This window comes from Myotis yumanensis, unplaced genomic scaffold (genome assembly GCF_028538775.1).
Source record: "Myotis yumanensis isolate MYYU_CA2020_CCGP unplaced genomic scaffold, mMyoYum1.0.hap1 SCAF_5, whole genome shotgun sequence".
NCBI classification, from domain to species: Eukaryota; Metazoa; Chordata; class Mammalia; order Chiroptera; family Vespertilionidae; genus Myotis; species Myotis yumanensis.
In genome coordinates, this window is record NW_027223756.1 from 68,202,712 (window position 1) to 68,215,384 (window position 12,673).

Genomic DNA, 12,673 nt, shown 5'->3' on the forward strand with positions numbered 1-12,673 from the left:
GGCGATCAGGCTGGCAGGGGAGAGCAGTTGGGGGTGATCAAGCCAGCGGGGGAGGGCAATTGTGGGCGATCAGGCTGGCAGGGGAGGGCAGTTGGGGACGATCAGGCTGGCAGGGGAGAGCAGTTGGGGGTTATCAGGCTGGCAGGGGAGGGCAGTTGGAGGTGATCAGGCCAGCAGGAGAGCAGTTACGCGTCAATCAGGCCGGCAGGGGAGCAGTTAAGGGGTGATCAGGCTGGCAGGCAGAAGCAGTTAGGGGCAGTCAGGCACGCAGGACGGCGAGCAGTTAGAAGCCAGTGGTCCTGGATTGTGAGAGGGATGTCTGACTGCCTGTTTAGACCTGAACAGGGATCGGGCCTAAACCGGCAGTCAGACATCCCCTGAGGGGTCCCAGATTGGAGAGGGTGCAGGCCGGGTTGAGGGATACCCCCTCCCCGATGCACAAATTCCGTGTACTGAGCCTCTAGTTTAGAACAAACTGTCAACCTCCTGGCTAACCTGGACATCATGGCCCTCCTGGTGCTTCATGGTCTGGTGACTCTTCACTTCTTGCTCCTCATCTTGACTACTCCCCACCTTACTCCTGGCTCTCCTCCAGCAACTTTGGCCTTGCTTCATCTGATCTTTGCATAATGGCTCCTTCTCTTTATTTAGGCTAAATTCTCACCTCCTTGGGCCTTTTCTGACACCTTAAACTAAATAAATTATCTCTCTAAGACAGTCTCATTACTGTGTTCTATTTATTCTTTGTATTCTTTAATCTAAGATGACCTCATTTGTTTGTTGATGTCTTTATTGTCACTTCTTGCTACAGTGGGAGTTGTAAGTCTATTCACTGCAAATCCCCAGTGTCTGCCTTGTTCCATAGAGCAATTATTATTTATTGAGGACCTCAATAAATAATGGTTTAATAAGTGAGTGATTTTTAAAAGTCATCCCCCAAAAGTAAATTTGGCCCAATCAGTGTTCTGTAATAAGACCAATTGATTTGGCATCTTTGCCTTTTGGATGAACTAAGAAGGAAGGTGGGAGAGATGTGAGCGCATTGGGTAAATGCTTTCCTCTCACTTTAGAAAAAAAAACTTACTAAGCAAGTATTGAGTTTCTGCTGTGCATTATGTGTTAGGTGCTAGTAAAGCATTCTAGTAAATGTTACTGAGCTCTAAGAGTTCAGTTGTAGGGGGAGGATTCACAACATGAATCAACACAAGGAGAATTGCATGACAATAAACATAATAGGAATATGAAGAGGAAAAGATCAGTTTGAAAGGCACTAGTTGGGCTAGGCTTCATGAAAGAAAGAGGATCAACCATGACATGTAGAGGTAGGGAATCTGAAGGGCATCTCAGAGAGGAAGGGTCATAAATGAAGGGGAAAAGGTTGGAACTAAGATTTGTTGGGGCCAGATTTTGCCCTTGGAAAGCTAAGAAGATAGTGGGTTAGATTCTGCTCAAGTCATACATATTTAGAGTCCAAAAAAATTCAGAGTGAGCTACAGAAACAAATAAGTAGGTGGAAAGTGATTTATTAAAGCATTCCTTTCCTATTTAAGGTCTTGGTGGTATTTTTCTTGGGAACTGAGTTTCATTTGTTAAATATCTATTATCTGCCTACTCTGTACCAGGTGCTGCTGCTGGGTTCAACAGTATACCAGAGATCATAGTTCCTCTGCCCAGGAGTTTATAATCTATTTATGGAGGTACACGATGCATGAATAAGTTCATAATAATAATTTAAGCATAATTTAAAAATTGTACATTTTAGGCAAATTTTTTTGTACTAGTGATGTGGGAAGAGGCAGAAAAAGAGGATTGTTTGGAGAAGAGAGAATGCTATTAATAGCTTATTTGCAAGGCTGTTTGTACCAGTGTTAGAAGGGACAGCTATGTGGCTGCCCCTTTTTGTAGCCAGTGCCAAAACACAAAACTATAGTGGAAGCATAATTACAATGGTCCCACATAAAATGGTCTCCCTTTTTTTCTCTTTCATTTCCTTCGACCTGCAGACCCTGCCGTCAATTTAATCACAGCGGAGTAAAAAGTACAGGAGCTATGAACAATGCATGATAAACATGTGCCTAAGAGCAAGGCATGCTATTGGGATGAAACTGGCGAGCATAATTGTAAACATGTTGGAGGGCAAGTACCAGGCGGGAGCTCTTCTTTCAGTTTGGAGAGGTACAAAGTGGCAATTTAATAACTTTTGTTGTTAGAATAATAGGGCCTTTCACAGGAATATCCACAGCCTCCTCCAAGACACTGGCGGTCATGGCAGTTACTAAATGATCAGTGACCTAGTTCTGATAAAAAGAGATTTCTTAGAGAATTGTGGAATATCTCAGCTTTAACTTAGTCCTCCCTCTTGGGTCTTGTACTAGAATTCAATAGTAGTTATTTCTGCAAGGAGATATAGATTCATACACTCCTTGATTATGTAGATTCATATTTCATTGTGGTATTCTCCTAAAGTCTTCATGTTGGGCCCTAAAGATCTATTTTCATAATATAGTGGTATGTTAAAAAATGTAAATTCTTACATGTAAAATCACCTCTCAAAGCCAGATACACCTTGTGAATTGTTGAACAGCTAACCTATTATCAGATGACTATGCCATAGTTTTATTTTTCTTGGGCTGCCATAACAAAATACCACAGACTGAGTGGTTTAAATGAAATTTAAGCTGCTAATTCTAAGCTGCTAATAAGAAAGTTTATTTTCTCACAGTTCTGGAGGCTAGAAGTCCAAGATCAAGGTGTTGGTTTCTTTAAAGGCCTCTCTACCAGGCTTGCAGATGGCTGCCTTCTTAAAAAAATATATATATGTATTTATTGATTTCAGAGAGGAAGGGAGAGGGAAAGAGAGATAGAAACATCAATGATGAGCCCTAGCTGGTTTGGCTCAGTGGATAGAGTGTCGGCCTGAAGACTGACGGGTCTCAGGTTCGAATCCAGTCAAGGGCACATGCCCCGGTTTCGGGCTGGATCCCCAGTAGGGGGTGTGCAGGGGGCAGCCAATCAATGATTCTCTCTCATCATTGATGTTTCCATCTCTCTCTCTTTCTCCCTTCCTCTCTGCAATCAATAAAAATATTTTTTTAAAAAAGAAACATCCCACATGTTTCTGACTCCTGTCTTCCAAGCCCTGCTTCCTGCTTTACACATTCTATCAGGCAGAAAAGTGGGTCTGCCATTTTCTCTTATCTTGTAGTGACTTTTACTCAGTCTCCTCCTTGTTTCCACTTCCTTAGCTGGGCCAGGGAGAGAAACTGCCTCACAGTAAGGAAAGATCCAAAAGGTTTAATTTCCTAACACTAATTTTTGAGCATTTAAGGATTTTCAAGCTAATTTATATAAAACACTCCTGTCTTAGTTTCTAGCAAATAAGTCCATTCTAAGCTGCTAATAAGAATGGAAGACCCTTCAGAGAAAGACAGCCAAATGTAGAAAGTGGGACAACCACTGGCTTATGAAACAATCAGAGCAGTTCACTCTTCCTGCTCATCTTCTTTGATCTTCATGTGTGGCCAGAATTCAGAACTTAAAATTGTAAAGGACGAGCCATCCCCTTGTGAGCAAAAAGTGGGCAGGTAATTTGACCTTCACTTTACATAAAAAGCCCACAAAACAATATTTAGAGAATTCAAGAGTTAAATGTAAGAATATTGAAGTGTAGAAAAACTAGCAAAATAGAATTAGATATTTATCAAGTTTCTGGAGGGGCAAGAAAATAGTGAACTTAGAAGTGATAGAAGTCTGCCAAAACCGGTTTGGCTCAGTGGATAGAGCGTCGGCCTGCGGACTGAAAGGTCCCAGGTTCGATTCCGGTTAAGGGCATGTACCTGGGTTGCGGGCACATCCTCAGTGGGGGGTGTGCAGGAGGCAGCTGATCGATGTTTCTCTCTCATCGATGTTTCTAACTCTCTATCCCTCTCCCTTCCTCTCTGTAAAAAATCAATAAAATATATTTAAAAAAAAAAAAAAAAAGAAGTGATAGAAGTCATGAAGAAAATAATGCGCAGATTTGACTATAAAACATAAACTTTAAAAATAAAAGTAATTTTATTTACTATGATTAATAATTTAGTTATAATTTAAAATTCACTTTATTTATATAATTATAATTTATTTATACTTTTATTAATATTTAATGATATATTAATTTAATTTTAAAATTAAATTTGCTTTATCCTACCTGGCTGTTAGTGAAATTGGTCATTGGTAAGTTAGATTTTGAGTGATTGGTTTGAGAGTGAGAAAGAAAGAGATGTGAATAATGTTGCTGGAGGCAAAGACAGGATTAGTGAATGATTTGATATGGAAGGCAGGTAGAATGGAAGAGTCAAGAATTAATCTGAGGTTTGAGGCCCAGAGAGCTGGGAGGGGAGTAGAACGAATGAAACCAAATAGGGAGCAAGGGGAGGGGAGTAGGCATAGCTACTCCAAGTGAAAATCACTAAGGTCCTTGGTTCTCACACTTCAGCCTGCATCAAAATCACCACAAATATGTTACAACACAGTTTGCTGGGGCCATCCCCAGAGTTGCTGATTCAGCAGGTTTGATCATTTGCATTTGCATTTCTAAGAATGCATGAATATTTGCATTTCTAACAATTTCTTAGCTGATACTTATACTACTGATCAGGGGACCTCACTTTAAGAATCATTGTCTGTTTTTTAGGATGGGGTTGGTGGAAGGTATCCAGTAAAGAGGACATGGAGCTTCAGAGAGAGCTCAGGACCAGAAATAAAAATAATAATTGGTGCCACTTACTGTAAAGCTTCCCATTGGTGTGCCAATAGTGATTATCCCCTAGGGTGGGGACTGGACTACAGGGGCTGGAGAGATCAAAGCTCTCCGGTCCATTGTCCTTGATCTGAGCAGCTGCTTCCATTTACCCTGAGTGCATGCAAATATTATCATTTTGCTTATGCAAGCAGTGATATGAAAAACTGTAAAACATTGAAAAGCACTGATTTACTGAGTGCTTATTCTGTGGCAGGCTGAATTGATAACCTTATGAGCAAGATGCTATTATTATCCAGATTTAAGAGAAGAGGTTTAAAGGTTAAACCACTTCAGTGTCACATGGCTAGTAATTGGCAGGTTCAGGATTAAAGCACTGTCTGGCCCATTTCCAGACCTTGAGCTTCTAATCATCATTTCTCTTAAAGGCTTTAGACATTATCTGCCCAGAGGTGATATTTAAAACAATAAGATTGAATGAGACTACCAAGGAAGAGAGTTTAGAGAGAAATGTCCTTGTACCTTGGGAAACATCTACATTTGAGGAATGAAGGGAAGAAATGGAGTCCTAGAGTATTTCACAAATATGAAAGGAAAAGAAAGCATCAACAGAAAAAATTTCACAAGTGTCATATGCCTTGAAGCAAAGAAAAGGCTACTGAATTTTCAGACTAAGGTCATTATTGGTCTTTAAATAAACTGCTGCATCAGACAAGATGAAAAGCATAGCTAGTGTGTTAGTTTTCTATTTCTGATTTACAATCAACCCCGGACATAGTGTATTAAAAATAATAACATAATTTGTTTCTCACATTTCTGTGAGTGGATTTGACTCATCTGGGTGGTTCTTCAGCTCTACATGGTGTAGACTGGGGCACGGGGAGGCCGATGTCATCTGGAGACTTGATTAACAGGAACATTGAAAATGGCTCACTCACATGACTGCAGTGAATGCTGGCTGTTGGCTGAGAGTTCACCTGGGGCTGCTCACCAAAGAGGATTGGTTGTCCTCCACATAGTTTATTCATGAGGCTTGGCTTCTCACAGCATAGAGGTGGGATAAGAAGATATGTTCCAAGTGCATAAAAGTAGTCAAGGCTGCAGATCTCTTAAGTCTCAGTCTCTGAAGTTAAAAAGCGCTATTTCAACCACATTCCGATAGTAAAAGCAAGCCACAGGCCTACCAAGATTCAAGGGTTGGAGAAATAAAGTTCACTTCTCAATGGGAGGATTCGTCAAACTGGATCTGCATTAGGGTGTCATAAAGCTGCAATCAAGGTGTCAGTTGAGTTGGCAGTCTCATCTGATGCTGGACTGGGGGAGCACCCACTTTGGCTTTTAGCAGTATTCAGTTTCTTGTGTGCTGTTGTACTAAGGACCACAGTTTTGATGGCTATTGGTTGTAGGCTACCATCAGTGCCTTGCACATGAGAATTCCAATATGTCAGCAAGAGAAAGTATGTCCTTGAAAGACAGGCATTATATATCTTAATCACATACACATAATCATGTACATCCTGTTACCTTTGCCATATTCTAATTGTTAGAAACAAGTCACAGGTCCCACTATCCAAGGTCATGAACACCACGAGGTGGGAATTATAGATGTTAGAGTCTGTCTGCCACAGAGGACTTGAATTTACTTATACCAGTAGACAGGAAGGCAGTGGCTAGAGTAGAGAAAAAAAGCAATATTTAGAGATAGGTCAGAAATGACCGGGGGACCGAGGTTAAGGTGACATGTAAGTTAGATTTGGAGAAGAGGATTTTTTTAGTTTTAATAGATAGGAAGAGGGAAAGAATAAAAAAAGATAAGAGATGTTAAAGTATGAAAGAGGGAAGTTTCCAAGAAAGCTCACATCAGTGGACCCGTCTTCCCGGTAAATAGGAGGTAAAGTTGTTTACTGGGACTGGTGTTGAGAGGGTTGCCATGCTTTTAGGAAGATGGAAAATATTTGAAATAGATACTATTGGGAATGTCATAGATGTTGATTAGAAGTGAAAATAGGGAGAGAAAAGGATTCTAAGTAGTAGACAGGGCCAGTGCCAGTTGTTTAATATGGATTGATTTAGAGCTATTGGCTAACAATGGTAGGGACAATGTTAAAATGGTTGGTAATGGGATTCAAGCTATGAAGGAGGCAAATGAGAATTGTTAAGAATACGTAACAAAAAAAAGTGGGAGGGATAAGAACAGAGAATTTAAAGGGCAGAGATTTTCATGAAGGCAAATAGTAGGTTCACTTAGGCTAAGAGGGTGGTATATTAAAGAGAATTTAGGCCTCCTGGTGTTTACCACAGGCTGTGTGCTTACACTGACTGTACAGAAATAGGAGGCAGAGTAAACTCACCCCATATACACCTCAGCTCAGGCTCTTTGCCTGGTCTGTATTGTGAAGGGGGAGACATTGAGAAAAAAAAAGAAAAAAAAAAAGAATTTAAAACTTTCTTAAACTTACTTGAATTTCCAACAAGATTTGAAACACTCTTTCCTTTAAATTCTCTCCTTCATGTATGCTCTCCATTTCTTCCTATTTCTCTAGATTCTTGATCTTGATCAACAGCTCTGGTTCCTCAGTTCATCCTCAGGGTTCTTCCCTTGGCCTGCTCCTCCTCTTATCCTCGGAGGGTGATTTCATCCATGGATTTAATTACTCTCTAAAGGCTGTCAAGTTCCAAAAGTTACATTTCTAGGCCAGAATTTCTCATTACTTTCAGCCTTTGCCCAGCTGCCTGCATGTCCCACAGGCACTAAAGCTAGGCATTCAAAAATAGAAAGCATAATTTTCCCCTTTCTCTTTCCCCTCCTCTTCCTCCAGTGTTCTCTATTTCAGTGAGTGGCACCAACACTCACTTATTTGCTCAACTAGGAAACTCAATGTCATCCTTTTTTTAAAAAAAATATATTTTATTGATTTTTTACAGAGAGGGAGGGAGAGAGATAGAGAGCTAGAAACATCGATGAGAGAGAAGCATCGATCAGCTGCCTCCTGCACATCTCCCACTGGGGATGTGCCCACAACCCAGACACATGCCCTTGACCGGAATCGAACCCGGGACCCTTGAGTCCGCAGGCCGACGCTCTATCCACCGAGCCAAACCGGTTTCGGCTCAATGTCATCCTTGACGTTATCCTTTTCTTCACCTCATCCCATCTATAACATTTTACCTCTTTTCTTTCTTCTCTATTGCCATTCTTAATTCCAGCTACCATCATATTTTGTCAGATTACTCCAGTAGGCTCCTACACTACCTCATTAGTTCTAATATTGATCCTCCACAATCTATTTTCCTCCCTGTAGCCAAAGAGAACTTGCAAAATGCAAATCTTATGTCAATACCCCCGCCATGTCACAAATACACACCCACCACCACCACCACCACCACCACCACCACCACTTAAAGTCCTTCATTGACTTTTTATTGTGCTAGAACAAATCATAAAGGATAAGATTTACTGATAACTTATTTTGTGCCAGCTACTAGGATTCACATTAAACATGTTAAATAACAAATTCCTTAATAGGATATTTATTTTCTGGCCCTAGTGCAACTCTCCAGCCTCATCTCTATACCTCTCTATACCCCATTCCAACTCACCTTTCAAAAATCAGCTTAGAGGTTACTACCTCTAAGAAGCCTCCCTTATGACTTCAGCCTGATTTATGGAACATGAACCTAGCACATTCTACAGTATTAACCTTCCCATTTGTCAACACTATTCTGTCATTGGTTATTGTACCTGCAATGTCTTTCACAACACCTGTAGTTGCTCAATAAATATTTGTTGAAGAAATGAATGAATCTTGGAACTAAAACAATTCTAAGCACTAATCGAGTTTAAAGGAGGGGCTCTATTTTTGTGTGGCTCCACATCTTCCCTTAACATCTTCCATGTTGACAATTTTTTTCACATTTAAAAAACAACAGGAGATCGAAGATGGCGGCATAGGTAAACACCGGAGATTGCCGCCGTAAACAACCACTTCAAAAATACAACTAAAAGTCAGAACGGACATCAACCAGAACCACAGGAAGGCTGGCTGAGGAGAGACTCTTCAACTAGAAGCAAAAACAACAGCATTCCGACGCTCAGAGGAGGCGTAGTGTGGAAAATTTAAAGGTACGGTGGTGCGGTGGTGAGGTGGTGTGCGCGCAAAGCAGGCTGGCGGCTGAGGGCGCGGTTGTCGTTTTCAATCAGGAGTGAGTCTCAGACTCTGGGCTACAGATCCGGGCGAGTCTCTAGGGACCCAGACTCAAACGGGAGAAGCGGGACTGTCTGGCTACGGCCCCTCCGAGGTTTGCAGCGGTTGCTGGGACAGAGAGGCAGAACCCCTGGGGACGGACTGAGAGCGGCCATAGCGGCTCCCTCCCCCCGCCCTGTTGATCCCGCCCGCCCAAGCCCTGCGCACAGCCATTTGCCGATCGCCTCAGGCAAAGGCTGGATTAGCGCCTCCCCAGAAGACAGACGTTTTCCGCACAGCTGATTCCAACAGCCAGTCGGCCTGGTGGTCAAATCCCTCTAGTGTTAACTACAACAATTAAGGCTTGGCTAGAACAAGACTGCGCACAGAGACCACAAGGGGGTGCACCAAGAAAGCATAAAAGATGCGGAGACAAAAAAACATGACAGAAATGGAGGATATGGAGCTAAGAATCGCAATTTTGAGGGCTTGCCATAAATTTGTGCAGAGCCTCACGAAAACTAATGAGACCCTCGATGCTACGATAAAGAAATTAGAAAGTAAGCATACACGGACTGAAATAAAGAATATTATACCCAATAGCAGACCAGAGGAGCTCAAGAATCAAACCAAAGATTCGACAAAAAACACCCAATTGGAAAAGCAAAATGAAAAAAGAATCCGAAAGTGTGAAGATAGTGTAAGGAGCCTCTGGGACAGCTTTAAGCGGTCTAATATCAGAATTATTGGAGTGCCAGAAGATGAGAGACAGCAAGATATTGAAAACCTATTTCAAGAAATAATGGCAGAAAACTTCCCCCACCTGGAGAAAGAAATGGACTTACAGGTTCAAGAAGCGCAGAGAACCCCAAACAAAAGGAATCCAAAGAGGACCACACCAAGACACATCATCATTAAAATGCCAAGAGCAAAAGACAAAGAGAAAATCTTAAAGCAGCAAGAGAAAGAGGCTCAATTACCTACAAGGGAATACCCATACGACTGTCAGCTGATTTCTCAACAGAAACTTTGCAGGCCAGAAGGGAATGGCAAGAAAGTGCTGAATACCAAGAACCTACAACCAAGATTACTTTATCCAGCAAAGCTATCATTCAGAATTGAAGGTCAGATAAAGAGCTTCACAGATAAGGAAAAGCTAAAGGAGTTCACCACCGCCAAACCAGTATTATATGAAATGCTGAAAGGTATCCTTTCAGAAGAGGAAGAAGAAGAAAAAGGTAAAGATACAAATTATGAACAACAAATATGCATCTATCAACAAATGAATCTAAGAATCAAGTGAATAAATAACCTGATGTACAGAATGAACTGGTGATTATAATAGAATCAGGGACATAGAAAGGGAATGGACTAACTATTCTTGGGGGGAAAAGGGGTGTGGGAGATGCGGGAAGTGACTGGACAAAAATCATGCACCTATGGATGAACACAGTGGGTGGGGAGTGAGGGTGGAGGGTGGGGTGGGAGCTGGAAGGAGGGGAGTTATGGGGGGAAAAAAGAGGAACAAATGTAATAATCTGAACAATAAAGATTTAAAAAAAAATAAATAAAAAAAATAAAAAACAACATTCAATTTTAAGTTTTATTATGTGGTGAAATTATAAACATCCCTGCTATTACTTACAAATCTTCTGTAGAGTCCACAATACAAGAGTGCCTTGAATGAAGAGTGTGTGTAAAGAAACATAGGTTCAACAGCTGTATTTCCCAGTTGGGTGATTAAGCTATGTAGATAAAGGGTCGTAGCAAGAAGTAAGAAATAAGAGAGATCTAAATTTCCCCCCCAATATTGTGTGGCTTATTTACATTTATTTATTTATCTATCTATCTTTTTATTTATTTTTGCATCCTTATTTCCATCTTATTTGGTTTTGCTTCTTCATTTTATTCTTTTTAATAATTTTTATTATTTAATACAATAGATAGACAGTATTATTTCAGTTTCAGGTGTACAACCCAGTGATTAGACATTTATATAACTTATGAAGTGATTGCCCTGATAAATCTGGTACCCATCTGACACCATACATAGTTATTACAATATTATTGGCTATGTTCCCTCTCCTGTATTTTACATCCCTATGACTATTCTATAACTACCAATTTGTACTTCTTAATCCCTCACCTTTCTTACCCATCCCCCCAAACCCCTTCCCATCTGACAACTGTCAAATATTTTCTGTATGAGCCTGTTTATGTTCTGCTTATTCATTTATATTATTTTTATAGATTCTACATTTAAGTGACGTATATGGTATTTGTCTTCCTTTGTCTGACTTATTTTACTCTAGTTTATCTATGCTGTTGCAGATGGCAAAATTTTATTCTTTTTTAAAAAATATATATTTTATTGATTTTTTACAGAGAGGAAGAGAGAGGGATAGAGAGTTAGAAACATCGATGAGAGAGAAAAATCGATCAGCTGCCTCCTGCACATCTCCCACTGGGGATGTGCCCGCAACCCAGGCACATGCCCTTGACCGGAATCGAACCCGGGACCTTTCAGTCCGCAGGCTGATGCTCTATCCACTGAGCCAAACCAGTTAGGGCCTTTTTATGGTTGAGTCATATTCCATTGTATATATGCATCACTTTGGTATTCATTAACCTATTGATGGACACTTAGATTATTCCCATATCTTGGCTATTGTAAATAATGCTTCAAGGAACATATGGATGATACATATTTATTTATTGTCATTATATTATTCATATTTTTTATCTTATATATATTTTCTTCTTCTTAAAGAAGACCCTTTAATATTTCTTATAATAATGTTTTGGTAGTGTACTTCTTTAGCTTTTTCTTACCTGGGAATCTCTTTATTTCTCCTTCAATTTTAAATGATAACCTTGCTGGGGCCTGATATGGGGCTGGGACCCCTTGCTCCTCAGGGGATACCTCTGCAGTTGAAATAACCCTCCTGATTTTTATCTGCCACATGTGGGTGTGGGACCAGTCTGTTCCTTGTCTCTGCCCCTCCTACTAGTCTTAAAGTGGCTTATTTTTTTATATCCTTAGTTGTAGGACTTCCATTTTGCTAGATTTCAGGCATTTCTGAATGATGAGCTATCCTGTAGTTTAGTTGTAATATTGATGTGGTTGTGGGAGGTCCTGAGTACCACTTTTATCTACCCTGCCATCTTGACTGGAACTCGAGAGAGATCTAAAATTGAGTCGAAGAGAAGGGTAGCTAGAGATGACTAGTCAAAAAACATAACCCCATTAAATCTCTGGAGACATTAGGAGGATCAGAGGATTTCCCAGAAAATATGAGCTGGAAATTTGAGCCAATTTTATTTGAATCTCAAAGCATAAAGTGATCCTAGTTGACACAGGGTTGTAAAAATCAAATGTATGTCTGTGATTATTCTTCTCATTACTATTACGACTGCAAACCATTCAGCACTGTTTTCAGCTTCATGGAGCAATAGAAGGAAGAGAAGGAAGGGAGGGTTATCAATACACTTGGGATGAAAACAGCATATTTTTGAAGAGATTCAAACAGAGCTTCTGTGGATGAGATATTTTTTAAAGTCTTTGCAGAGGAACTCATAGGAAGGCATGTCCTGCACTTGGCAGTATAAACTTTGGAGTTGCAGAATGCACAAGATAACTATTTTTTGTTTTCTTTCTTACCAACTACATGTATGCCTTTCTCACTTCCCTTTTTTCATAATCCTATCTCTTTATCTTTTCATTATTTTAGATGTAGCCTGCCTGGGC

The 12,673-nt window shown here is 40.4% G+C and overlaps 1 non-coding gene across 1 annotated transcript; it reads left to right on the forward strand.

The window, feature by feature from the left end:
* Positions 1–7,020: 7,020 nt before the first annotated feature.
* LOC139011922 (small nucleolar RNA SNORA51) lies at positions 7,021–7,152 on the forward strand. Its single transcript, XR_011471732.1, has one exon. It is a non-coding gene; the product is annotated as a small nucleolar RNA SNORA51 (small nucleolar RNA).
* Positions 7,153–12,673: the final 5,521 nt, after the last annotated feature.